This window comes from Phaethon aethereus, assembly GCF_964289735.1.
Source record: "Phaethon aethereus genome assembly, chromosome: 3".
NCBI classification, from domain to species: Eukaryota; Metazoa; Chordata; class Aves; order Phaethontiformes; family Phaethontidae; genus Phaethon; species Phaethon aethereus.
In genome coordinates, this window is record NC_138576.1 from 51,534,481 (window position 1) to 51,548,361 (window position 13,881).

A 13,881-nucleotide genomic window follows, 5' to 3' on the forward strand; every position below is an offset into this window, starting at 1 on the left:
AATTATAATGGGTCTCCCCACAGAGTGTAATTTTATCTAAATTACCAGAAATAAATGAAGAAAAAATTGGGGTTTTTACCCCACTAGGCAAAAGGTGAAGCATTTAGACTACCACCGCCACCCCAATCAAAAATAACCCAGATCTGCATTCCTGCTCCTGTTTGGTCTAGTGTGCATAGTCAAATAGACATAACAAACTACTGTATAATGATAAGCTATTGTGCATAATAATACCAATTAAAAGGAGGCATTTCGTACTAATGTTTGTAATTGAAGATTTAAGATTTGGAGCTGTTCTGATGCTCCCTTCCTTAGAGGTTTAATTTTATGGGCCAACTAATATAAAGCTAAGTACCAAAGAGGCACAGAAGGGCAAAAAGCACTAGACCACCAAGTTTCAGAATATTAAATTTAAAGGGAGCGATTGGATTCATAATTGGATCCAATGAGTTTGAAGCCTGAAAAGATTAATTTTGAAATTAAGTTTATTGACTCAATGAGTCAGAAAACAAATTTATTATGACCAAATAGCCAAACCTAGAGTGAGGACTGAATTCATAGAGGTTATGGGCTCTGTTCACAGATATATTAAAGGATCATTTACTTGATTTGACTAAGACATCAGAGATGAAGTGACAGCAAGGTTGTCAGCCAGTATTTTATACTTGACCTTGTTCCTGTTTCGCACTGCCTCCCAATCAGGAAAAAAGATGATAGATGTTTTTGTTTACAGTGCAGTCAAATATAATTTATACTAATAAGTAGAGAGGCATCAATCAAAAAGTAAAAGTAAACTGCTGTTTAGCAACATGAAGAAGTAAACGATGATGGCTCTTTTCTCCCCGTGTGGGACAGTGATGGGCAGCACCCTGTGTGAGTTGGTAATGCAGACAGGCTGTGTGTTTTATGCTCTTTTATCTCATATGTGTAGCAAGAATGAATGTGAACAATCAAACAGGGCTGCAAGAAATTGTATGAATTTATTGAGTCCTGAGTTCTGTTGCATTAGAGACTTCCTTATGTTTTCGAATTATATTTAAAGACAATGAAGTGCACACAATATCAGTACTCCTTAGTACTCCTGCCTGAATAGTTTTTTTGTTAATTAATGTATATCACTATGTGATCAATATGGACATGTCTATACAAACACATACTAAAAACTGGGAGTAAATGGGAGCTATCATTCCCCCAAATTATTACCAAGGGTTGTCAGAGAAAGTTCTCTTGATTCCAAGCTTAATTGTGCAGCCTAACAGCACATAAGAAGGATTTAACAATCCCCCTGTTAAGTCAGTGAGTAAGGGCAAAAAAAGTTACTTTCTTCTCTTTCTTATGCACCTGCAAAATTTAATTTGTAAAATGATCATCATTCATGGAAATTTGGAAAATTGCTTAAAGCAACTTGATGCAAATATAATACCCCTGACACACACACACACACAAAGTAGCTTAGCTGTTACATTTTCCTTCTGAGTCCCTTTCCGTAATAAGTTTTGGAACACAGGGGAGTCTCAGTAGAAATCATTTCTCTTAGAGATTTAATTTTCATTAATTAGGTGTTCAGAAAGGTCAGTGTAGAGCAGGTGTCCTACCTGGTTTGTGTGAAATCATCCTTATTTGGTTCTGCGGAGCTGTAGAGAAGTGGGATTTAATAAATGGTTCACAAAGTTGCTGCTTCTGCTGTGGGCTTGTGTAGAATGTGCGAAGTGTATTTATGTGTGCTTGTGTGTGTAGGTGCACATCTGCATGTGTGCGCACGCATATTTGCCACAGAAGCCAATTAATAAGGTTTCTTGCAAATGCTTGAAGGTAGAACGGGAAAAGATGGCAAAGATCTCCATAGCTGTGATTGCTATGTTGCAATATAAACGAGTGCTGATGAGTGAATGCGGATGAGACACTGAGTCTGCAGAGGAAATAGTTCAAGTGTGGGGCACCATCACAACCTTCTTTGAGGAACTATCTGGAGAAGGAGGGGGATGGAAAATATCCTCCCTCAGAGGATGTTTTTAAAGTTTGTGGATGGTAGAAGGCTGCAGACAATGACCAAGAACCTGGAGCGGATACTGAGATATAAAGCAAAGTTGTGAAAGAGATGGGTGGCATCAGTCAGAAAGGAGAAGAGTCGGCATCGTTGTCTAGCTGTCATCAGCTGGCCTTTTTACTTACTGGATACTAAACCCAGAAATCTCATAAAACTCCTTCCCTAAATCAGAGCTAGGATTTTTCATGATTAGAAGAGGCAAATGAAATTCCAAATTAACCTACTGAGACCATCAGTCAGACTATCTCACTGCTCACCCACAGCAAAGCAAAACGTATTAACATTGCTAACGATGAAATGCATCAGCACCTGACTGATGCCACCAATGACTTAATGAAGGGATCTGGCAAACCCAATGTGCTTGTCAGTTTGCAAACTCAATGGACATTTTACTGTCCATCTGCTGCCATTTAATACTATAAATTTGAATCAAATTCCCATTGTCTGAATTACTAGCAGGTATCCAATCCAATTAAAAGGCGTGTTCACTTTTAATTTTAACCACCATGTCACATTACATCAGTCGTGTTGCATTCTGGCTACTTTGGCTATATCAAGATGAATATGCTAATTACAGCTTGAGAATCTGCTGCCTCTTGGACAGCAGACGCTTGATTCAAATGAAGAGACCAGTTTACGCGAGGTGTCCTCGCATCAGTTCTGGACAGCTTCAGCGACTGCATCTCTCCTTCTTGCCAGAAGCAGGTTTTGTTTATATACAGATGTTACGACAAAACACCACTAATTGCATTAGGACTTGACTAGAAATGCTTTTAAGGTTTTTGCGCACTAGGCATACGCAGTTTAGACCAATGATTTGGATTTAAATAGATGTTAATGACACCTTGATATTGGAGACGTGAAAGAAGTTGCTGCCTACCAGAGTGACTGAGGAAGAAAGATGGCCAGTAGCTATTTTTCTGGAGGTGACTAAGGTGCTTTACTGAATTCTTAAATCACTTAGGATGAATTTTGAAGGGGAGAGGGAGGCACTAGAGGAAAACCAGACATTTTGCTCCTTTAAAAGGTTTGGCACATAGACTTTGTGATCTGTATCCAGGACATTTTTACATCACCAAGGGATTTTTGATTAAAGAGTTTTGATGCATAACAATGATGCATTCAGAAAATGAGCAGATATAATACACATGGGTGCTGCTTACTTTGCCTCTGAACCCCTTTGGCTCCAACCTATATGCGCTAGGCAGTCGCTCAAAAAAACATTGCTCTCCCCTACGTTCCACGTCTCGGTTCAGGTTACATTAGATTAACCCAGGTTGCCTTGGCCTCGTATGAAATTAGGCACCTTCCAGCTTTGTTTCCACATGATCAACACAGAATGAGCATCGAGAACAGTCTTTAGTCTCCAAAGTGAATCTAATTTGCACAGATTATATTTGGTGCCACTTTTCCCTTTCCTAACGAACACATCAATCATTAATACTAATATGAGCTGAGCAAATAATGAAATGCATATTAAATAATATGTTTGTTCAAAAATATCATGACATTTGAATAAATTACTGCCTTAATGCATCTGTTCACTTATCAGTCAGCTCATTAACTTAGGGAAATATTGAAAAAGGAGCTTGAGTATTTTTTTCACTCTATATATTTTTATTTAAAAACCAAAATTAAGCAAATATGGTTTTCAAAAATATGTTTGGATTAGGAACAACGTTGTGAACGACACCCACCATATCCTGAAAGGACGTATGGAATATTACATTAACCATGTAGTTTAAAGGGGTGAAATTCTGCCCAGGCAGGGGACCATGACGGGCAGTAGTAGAAAACGTGAAGGGTCTAACTGAAGGTGGAAGGTCATTTCTAGTCCTAAAGTTTCTCGGGAGCACACATTGCCATCACGTTTCACTAGTGGCAACATAATTTGTGCAGATGAGGCGGTGGTTCCCTGGAGTTGTGACATTTCTTGTGAGCTGACGGTCTGTGTTTAATTAGTGTCTTAGTTTCCTGAAGCAATGACTTCGTTCTCCATCACACACAGAAGTCTTGGGACAAATTCAAGGATGAAACTGAGTTAGACCAAGGGAGTAAATCACATTGTTTATCTTTTGACTCCTTCTAGGTAGGAAAGTTTCATCCCTTTTAGGTTTGTTTGCAAACATTTGCTGGTTTATGGGAAGACTGAAGAAGCTTTTACACACATTAACCTTGAATCAGGCCTCGTGAGTCTAAATGAGGCTAGGAGAGACCAAATGGGTATAACTTACAAGCTGCCAGATGAACAGGAAAATCTGCTACCGGGAATTGTTAGTTAAATTCAGCTTCTTGCCGTGTATCAAGCCATGCTCGATGTGCAAGTGCTAAACTTGCTGGAAGGATGAGGTGGGTTTTATAGGGCAAAAGTCTGAAAATGTCAAATATCTTTCCTGTAGAAAATCATTTCTGCAATAACAAGACTGTTTGCTGGCCAGCTAAGTTCAGTGAGGGGCTGCACTCTGTCAAAAGCCCAGGCATTTACGACTCACCCATTTGAATTTAAATTGGGCTGAAAGTAAACACATGCTGCAAGTTGTCAGCCCGGATGCAATTTTGCATCTAAAGTAAATGTACTTATCTTTAAAAAAAAATAATAATTTTTAGAATCAGTCATAGAGTATCTGATGGTTTTGGAGGGGGGTGGGGGGTGGGGGTGTGGCTTCAGATGGTTTTGGTTTATTTAATCTCCTGCCTAAGAAGCGGGAGGCCAGACTCTGCTCTGTCGCATGGAGGGGCTGGTGGAGATGCTCAGGCAGGAGGCAGGTCTGTTGGCTGGCACACACAGGGCAGGCAGGGGGGTACGTGGCTCCGTCGCTGTCCATTTACTTTAAAAACAGAGCAGAGCATCTCCCTGCCTCTTACCTGGGCTTTGCGAGGGGAAGGATCTTCAGTGGGGTATGGTAGCCCGGTGCAGCTTTACTGGGGCGTGTGTGAGACCATCAAGAACTCCGCTTTCCCCCATTAGCACTGGCTAATTACTGAAATGCAGTCATTTTCCCCATTTCACATAGATGGATGCAGCAGTGGGGTGTCCCGTACGCCTGTGGTCCGCCCTTCCTCTGAAATTTGGACTGTCAAATGAAAGGGGAAACCTGTTCAGTTAGAAATCAAACAACAACTCAGTCTCAATTACTCTTATTATTTCTAATTTAACCCCCAGGCTTTGACAGTTGTGCTGCACAGTGCTACTAAATCAGGTGGAAGAGCGCTCCTAGACCTAACTATAAGTCTTAAAAGCTTAATCTAGAGATTTAAACAGATATCTATGAAGAGGTAGGTTTGAATAATTTCATGGTGTAGTAGTAATAATGGTCAACTTTGGCCATTGTCGAACGGTTCAGTCTCATGCCTCCAATTGCAGAAGCAAATTATCAATATCAATGCCTTGAAAAGGCAACTCCCCACTGAGGTTCGCCTAATGCACAGGAATTAAAAGAACAGGTAGCCGTACTCCTAACTTCCATGTCAGAAGGTGGTAACTTCACTCTAAAGAAAGGAAGGACCAGAAGCTCTGAAAGAGAAGGCTCTAAAATACCAAGGAAAAGGGTTAACCGAGAGAAAGTTTAAAAAAAGGGGGAAAATGAAGCATTGAATCACTCTGGAGGCTATTTAAGAACACCATATTAGATGCACAGATGGTACGTATACCTCTGAGCAAGGAAAAAGTAGAAAGGGGAGAGTAAATCTGGCATAGTTAAGTAAAGAAGTGCCTAAGCTTAAAGGGACACTGTCAACTGAAAAATCACACTTTTACTGGAAAATTTGTTACCTACTACAGTTACAAACACCACCTATGATTTACTGTAACTGAAAGATGAGACAAAAAACTCCCTCTGCTTTTTGGTGTGCTTCCTTTGGGCCCTATCCAGATTCCACTGGCGTCAGCGGGTGACATCCCATTGCTTGTAATGAGCTCGGATCAGACCCTGTGCGTATGTTCCTGTACATTGTGTACGAGCATTTTCATTATTTGCATGTGGTCTGTTTTCTTATTGTTTCTGTGGTTTTTCACACAGCAAGAAAGGAAAAAAGATTTGTTTCCAAATTGGAAGTGTGGTTGTTAAACTATGGAAATGCCAACGGGGTCCCAGGCACACTTGTACCAGAAATACCAAATGTTTTGCTTTTTTAAAGACAAAACTCATCCTGAAAAAATTTGAAAACAGAATCAAGTCAGTTTTAACTGAAGGTCCCTGAGATAAAGTAAATAAAAGGACATAAAAGATAAAGGAATAAAAGGACAAGGAAATTATCTGAAAGGCTTATGTACAAGACACTGTAGAAAGTATAGAAAAAGTGGCTCTGTAGAAAACAAGCCACCTGTAAGTCCCCTGTGCCCATAGGCCACCCAGCAGTGACTCTGGCCCCTTCTGAAAAAGTGGAACAGCAGAAAAATTAAATTAAATTCTCTGCGTCCATCTTCACCGCAGAGGATGATGAGGGAATTCCTGTTCCAAGGACACTTTTCACAGGAAATCAGAGTGTGGCCTTATAACAGAAATTGAAGTCTCTTAGGAGGAAGTTATGGAGCAACTTCAGCAACTCGAGAGCAGTAAATCACCAGGAGCAGATGGTACTCAGCCGAGTGTTCCTAAGGAAATAAAAGTGTGAAGCAGCAGAGATATTGACAAGGATCTGCAATATATCATTAAAACCAGCAACTGTTCCTGAAAATTTGGAAGTCATTTGTATGGTGCTTAAAAAAAAAAACAAACCAAAAAACAACAGAGAGACTTAAGAAGGTTGATTTCTTCCTGGGTGTAGGAAGTGAAGCTGAGAGTTCCGAAGTAATTCTTATTTAATTTGCTTAATGGCAGAATAAAGTAACTTTCAGTTAGGCATGACCTGGGAGGCTGTAACATTGTAAAGAACAGCTGGGATATAATTTTTATACATAACAGTTTTTAGGCAAAGATATTTAGGTCAACATAGTTTATTTGGATGCAGGATCACGTTTGCTGGATAAGGTTGATTGTTTTTGATGTGTCGTTTGATGTTTATGGGTAGCTTGATGCCCTCCATGGAAATGGTGAACGCATTTTGGCATAGCAGCGTACCTCGGTCCACCTTTTTATATGAAGTTGGACATTTAAATAAGAAGCTGGTTGCGTTCCAAAGTACCCGAGCTTACTGCCAACACTAAAATTACTTTGTAATGCTGAGGAGAGTTTTTATATGTGCTACAAAAGTTTTTAATTCAATTTGCTACAGAAAAATCAATTGCTTTTAGAAAAAAATTGAATTTTTCAACAAAAAGCAGATACTTCGATGCACAAACCCACTCAACCAAATCCTTGTTTCCTGCAGTTAGACCACATGGGCAAGGAGTAACAGAGGAATACAGAGGTTTTGCCAAGCAAACACAGCTACTACGTACAGACACGCACAGAAATCAGCCGAGGGAGGGAAATTAGAAGTTCTGATGGATTTGGAATCTAGTAAAGCACTTGAAATAGCATCTCATGAAATCGTACCCTCAGATTAATTCAAATTACTTTGGATATGAACACTGTCAAGTGGCCTGAAAATGGGCTCAAGGAATAAAGTAAAGGGTGGTGATAAAGAGCAGCGTATCAGGCTGTGGATAGAGAAGTGCCAGAGGGACTTGCGTGAGGTTGGTCTTGTTTCATATTTCATTAATGATCTCCAGGAGAGAGCAGAGAGCAAGTTCACAAACTCTGCAGATGATACTAAACTAGGAGGAGTTTCAGATACCAGACAGGACAGAAAAAAACTCTCTGGAGGAATTAGAAATAATGAAAAAAAACAGCTAAATTACTTGTACTTTGACAAAAGTGAGTATACTGTGTCTAGGGGGAAAAAACCAAAACCAAACAACCTGAAAAAAATCTTAGTGGAATGAGTGAAGCTGGACAAGAGGCTGAAACTGAGGATAGGTAAGGGCAATAAGATGGACTATGCAGATGTAATGGTAATTAAATGGCCATAGCTAGGGCCTGGAGCATGGAGGGGTTAAGGAGGATAGTTGGGTGGTTGCTGAAACATGGATAGAGCAGGGAGAGGCAAGATCTGGAGGGAGCTTGGATGGGCAGAGTTAAGGGATGAGCAGAGTCAAAGATGATTTAAGCCTGTGGAGATGGAGGAGAAGGCTGGAAAGAAGTTCATCTTTTGCAATTTCAATGTGTTAGCACTTGGAAATGTGGCCTGAAATGAGCTGCTGGGATGGACTAAGCTGGGATGAGCAAACCCTAGTAAATACCGAAGCTGGTTCTGGCAGAGGGAATGCATACACTGTCTTCTGTGTATTTTCCATCTCCGACTTCTGCAGAAATGAAAGGATAGCATACCCAGATTCAGCAGGCAGTATTACTTCCCAAAATTACGCTGACCGTTTTTGGACTGAACGATCACAAATAGTAGTTAAAGGCCTGGGCCGCAAGCCACTGAAATAAACAGGAGTGCTCTGTCTGGAGTAGCAGTTGAACTGGGCCTGAAATTAAACAGTATAGTTGCATAGGTTTGAGAAAACTGGTGATTATTAGCAAAATATATAGCTAAGCCAAGTAAAAAAGCAATGGAAACCAAACCTCATTCATCAGAGATACTGCCTGCCAGTGTAAGCCCCAGATGCATCCTATAACTGCGTAGATTACAGGATATTTTTCACTCCTTCCTTCAGGTATTGGCTATTGTCAGCTGCAATTTGCCAGACGAGATGAACAAATGGGCTGATCACTACAGTGAGACCCATCTTCCTAATCAGAGCGGTTGCACTGATGGCATAGCAAGCGTGAAGGGCTCTGTGACGTAATCCAGATCTAAATTGACGTGTCCCATTTGGTCGGCCAAATGCATAACTGGTGTAAGTGGGCGTAGCTTTATTAAAATCAATGGGGCTTCTTACATCAGCTGTAATTTTGGTCCAGTATAGGAATTGTAATAGCTCCATTTAGTTCTTACTGGGTCTGGAGAAGCAATAGGTTTGCTATAGTGTCACTGGAAAGTTTTTTAATTATCATTAAAATGAAAATGTTTTGTCTCACTTTCAATCATCCTCAAATCTCTCATAAAAATTTTCAACATTCATAATGCAGTTATCAGTGTCACCACACTGCTCTTTTGAAGTATTTTGAAAATGACAGTATTTTCTAGTATTTACTTTTGATGAAGATATGGAAAGTGTAGAAGACTTTTTATAAAAGGATTAAAGCAATACGTGAGGTTGTGTTCAATTTCACATAGGAAGGGGTATTTTTAAAGTGTCACGTAGAACTCTAATTCATTTTATCTGGACATTTCAGTATCAAATGTAATGTGTAGCACCTCCACTATGCCTAACTTTTCCAAAGAACACAACTGGAAATATTAGAGCATGTTGCATAGTTTGTAAGATGTTTCCTAAAGACAGCTAATCACAAATGAGGTTATTTTGAGGTTTTTGTTTCTTCTGCCTTGAACTTAGGTTTGAATAACTCAGTATAAGTTGCAGAACAGAGTATGCAGTAAGGTACTGACCACCAGTTTCAAAACAAAGGAGGTATTTTGGTCTTGCGGATGCCGGGGGCAGTATTTCCATTGATGTCAGTAGGATGAGAACTGAATCCCAAGCTACAAGCCAATGGTGGCATTTCAACAGGAAAAATGAGGAATTGGATACTTGTCTGTGTATGTCATAATCTACAACTATCACTTTTTGCTGATAAAGCGTTATAAGCTATATTAAATTTAACCTAATTTATATTAAATAAAATAAAGCCCAGGTCTGTCACACTTAGGCTGGATAGTAGCTCAGATCAGAGAGGTAATGCACATTTTTCCTCCTTCACCATTCTTCACCTTTCCCTTGCTTTATTACGTGGAACCTTTCTCGCCTTTGCAATACAGCTACCAAACTTTTAACTTCTCTCTGGCTGTGTCTTCCTACATTTCCTAACCTGTTTCTGCATTTTCACTGGTGAGGTTAGGATAAGGTATGGCATTTACTGTTCCGTGTTGTGTTCTGTATTTGTGGCGTGTGTTGTGTTGTCTTATGGATGTTTTCTTAGGTTGTTTTTTTTTGGTGAAAGGTACCAAGGAGATTCTCAGTTGTTTTTTCTCTGTGCCCTTAACTTAACAGGGTTTAACTTACCACCCCATTACACAGTCATTTCTTATGTGCAATTGTGATTACTGGAATGTAGGTTGCTATTATTAATCATTTTTCCATTTGGACTGTTACATTCATCATGTGAGGAGACGCAGGTGTAAGTTTGGATCCGGCAGGATGACAACTTCTTGTTTGTGGTGATCCAAAATCCAACCCGTGAAGCAAGGAATGACTTTTACAAGTCATTTTCATGTTTGCCAATTTTGAAGGCAGCTCTGTGCCATTTTGCAGTACTCCATGCTAATTGTGACCCGTGTGGATTTAGGGATTTCATGAATAATACAAGAGGTGCAGGAGCAGTTGGAACAAAACAGTTTCGCACGTTGTTTGTGTCAGGGCTCAGTAATGAATTTACCCTCGAACGCAGCCACCGCTAAGAAGACATTCTGGTTTCCAGGGCCTCACACTGCGCACACAGGAGTCATTTCAGCTTTGCACGCACGGCTCTCTAGCTGCTCTCCCTTTGTTTCCAAATAGCGCGTGCTCTGCCGCGTCCATGTGCCTTCACATATTCCTGCAGGAAATCGACTTTCACGCCCAAGAGGAAGAAAGTCTAGCACGTTTTCTGCAAATAAGCGTGTTCCTTCGGGAAGCGTGCTTGCAGAGGAGCAAAGAGGACAGTACAGCTGTAAACATTCTGCTCGGAGATAATCAGCGCCCCAGCAGGAGCACCTTCCCCGCACAGCTGTACAATTCCCTTTGCTCTCTAGAAGGCACTGCACCCTACGTGCAGTTTCCAAGCTACATTTAACACAATTGCCCATCAGCACTTAGGAAGCAGTTACCACAGAAACCCAGCGGAGACCAATTAGTCACATGATTAAATTAATTAAAATAACCCAGGGTATCTGCCATCTTGCTTCTTTCTGCTAGGCGTAGCGCGTGACCCAGGCGGAGCTGTAATTGGGTAGCATTGTCGTGCCTTTTAATGCTAGAATCATCTTCATACTGTACTGGAGGTGGTCTCTGATTTTTCGTTTTCCACCGGTCTGCGAAAATTCCTTCCCAGAGATCCGCGTTATTCCCTTACCATAGAGATGCATTATTCCTTTTCTGGAGATCTGTGTTACTGCACAAAAACATTCTCCAGCCCCCTCAATAAGCCAAGTAGTATCAAATTTACAAAACATCAGATTTAACAACAGCGAGATTTGTTATGTTTGGGCTAAGAGGATTTGGAAACATTTTCAATTGCACAGCTAAGACTTCTGGAGGTCTTTAATGACAGCTCTAACAATACTTGCCAGAGAGAGCTCTGTAATATGTATTAGCACTTGACCTGAGAATTGTAAAGCACTAAGAAAAGACTGTATGTTGTGTCTTCATTTCCCAAGTAATACTCTTACTGCAGTGGGGCGCGTTTAAGTGGAACAAGCTGTCTGCCTTGTAAGACTGCTTCCTGGGAAAGGCAGGCAGTTCGGTTTCCTCCCTCGTTTTTAAAACCTAGAAATGCACAGTCATATTCTAACTTAGTAAATCAGTCCTTTGTCCTTGATCCTTTGGCTGCCCTGATAATGGCATCCCCTGAATATCCATGTCAACCAGGGTTTTCTTCTATCTGTGTCATCCTTCTGCATGCACACAAATCACCTCTACCTCAAATGGCATAAAACACGGAACATTGCAATTTCAGTCTCATCAAAGATTTGCTGGTGACTGATCTGAAGTTACCTTGATCCCTGGCACCAAAAGGAAAAAAAAAATAAAATTAATACTATCCCTGGCCCCGGAGTACAAAGCAGCTTGCCTTGCTTCTCCAAAGCAGATTCCATACAAACAGACTTGACAAAATAGCGTGCATAAATTACACGGCTCTGATGCGTTAATTTGTGCCTAACAGAGCAAGTGGCAACAACACTACATCTACAATGGGTGTGTATAAGATGGAAGAAATGAAGTCTGTGGGTTAATGTATAAATAATCAACTGTTACGGAATTTGCAAATATTATGGAAGAAAGCTAGCAGGTTTTGCGCGTGCTGTATTGCTGAAGTGCCGTGCAGAAACACATTTGCCAGGCTCAACTGGCTCGCTCTGGCCCGTCAGGAAGGATGCACGTTTGGCAGTGCTGAGGCACAGATGCTCTAATATGAGGTAGGGTCTAGTCGTGAGATCAGGTCTCTGTCCACTAGTGACCAAAGTGAGCCTCCACTAAGTCATAGCACATTTCCTGAGGTGAAGCAAGCCTTGTGCCAGGTCTAATGTGGGTCTGTGATGTTATAGGAATTATCCCCAACTGACCAACATTGCCTGCATCCAGGACACAGGCACACACACAAATTACTGGGCATAAATGAAACCAGTGCTCTGTTTCCATTTTACACGTGTTTTACTTGTGAATTGTCATGGGCTGCTGCAGTGTGTGTAATACCTGCTGAAAAATCACCACTCTTGTAATGTTTGATCTTGCTGTTTTTGCAGTAAGCGACAATAAGAACACTGAGAAAGAAATTCTCCATGTGATCACCTAGTTTTACAGTGTAGTAGTCCCATAGAAATTGGTTGAATTATGTTTCTATAAAACTGAAGTAAACTAGTGGAAAATCTGGTCTGAAGATTGTAGATGCAGTGGCCGCATGCTATTGTTTCCAGAATTAAAAAAAAGTTCCATAAATATACTCATGAAGAGGATTACAAGATGGATGATTTCTGTTTCGTATTTAGAGTGCTTCATCAACAAACCTGCCTGCTAAGTTCTCAAAACTTTTCTTCCTTTGTAACTCAAAAGAAAAAGCATTTTTTTCAGACCAGAGCAGTGAAAGGTTTTGACTGCTGTTTCTTGACATGCTACATAAAATAAATGGGGCTGAAGGCAAAGGACAGGCTCTTCCAAAACAGCCAAAGTGAGGGCAAAGGCCGAGGTGGCTGTTTCGAAGTCTCCAATATAAATAGGAAGGGAGGGGTTTTGCTTTGATGTACAGGGGCTCTGTGTTCTTGATACAAGTTCCTTGGTACAGGTTTCTAGCTTTTCCCAGGGAACAGACGGGCCCCCTCAGCCGAGTGTTATGGAGGAGTGAATGGTGATGGAAATATGGGTCCCTCTCCCAGTCATCCTTGGAGTGGGATTCGTAAACAAGAAAGCCAGGACTGAATTGGGTCAGTACATACCTTCTGTGCGGTATCTGCGTTTGAGAGATATGTGCTGACCTCTTCCCAAAGCAGGAGATGGAGCAGTCCTGTGGGCACTGTTCTCCTCGCTGGGTAGCTGTGGGGTTCATAGGGGCATTTCTGAAGTACGGTCACTGAGCTGCTGCTGGGATGGTGACTCCAGGAGCACACAGATTAGAGGTAGAGATTACAGAAAAAGAGAAGTACTGGGGAGTAAAGAACATAATGTTTTGATTGTGGAAGTATTGGGCAGTGGGACGTTTGCAAAGGACTTCAGCAGGATTCCAGGCTTCCTTTATAAAAAGGTGAATAAATTATATTTGCCCTCCTTGGAATAAGAAAAAGAGACGATATGAAGGGAAACTTGATGAAGTGCAAGCAATTTTGAAATAACTATTGTGAATGAATGTTATAAACGCACGGTGTGTTGCATGTCAGAATAAATGAAAGCAAATCAAGATAGCAAAAGAATTTTGGTAGACTATTTTCTGCTCACCACAATAGCCAAAGGAAAGAGTAAAGAGCAATATTGTAACGATTTGTTTTATCTAGGTGTTGCGAACGCCTCACCTCTCAGGAGCTGTGATGGGGCTTACAGCTAGACATCCACGTCTGTG

At 40.9% G+C, this 13,881-nt stretch overlaps 1 protein-coding gene across 1 annotated transcript in view; it reads left to right on the forward strand.

The window, feature by feature from the left end:
- Positions 1–13,881, forward strand: part of SOBP (sine oculis binding protein homolog) — a gene marked incomplete at both ends in the record, with an annotated part of 101,824 nt that overhangs the window by 28,915 nt on the left and 59,028 nt on the right. The window lies entirely within an intron of this gene.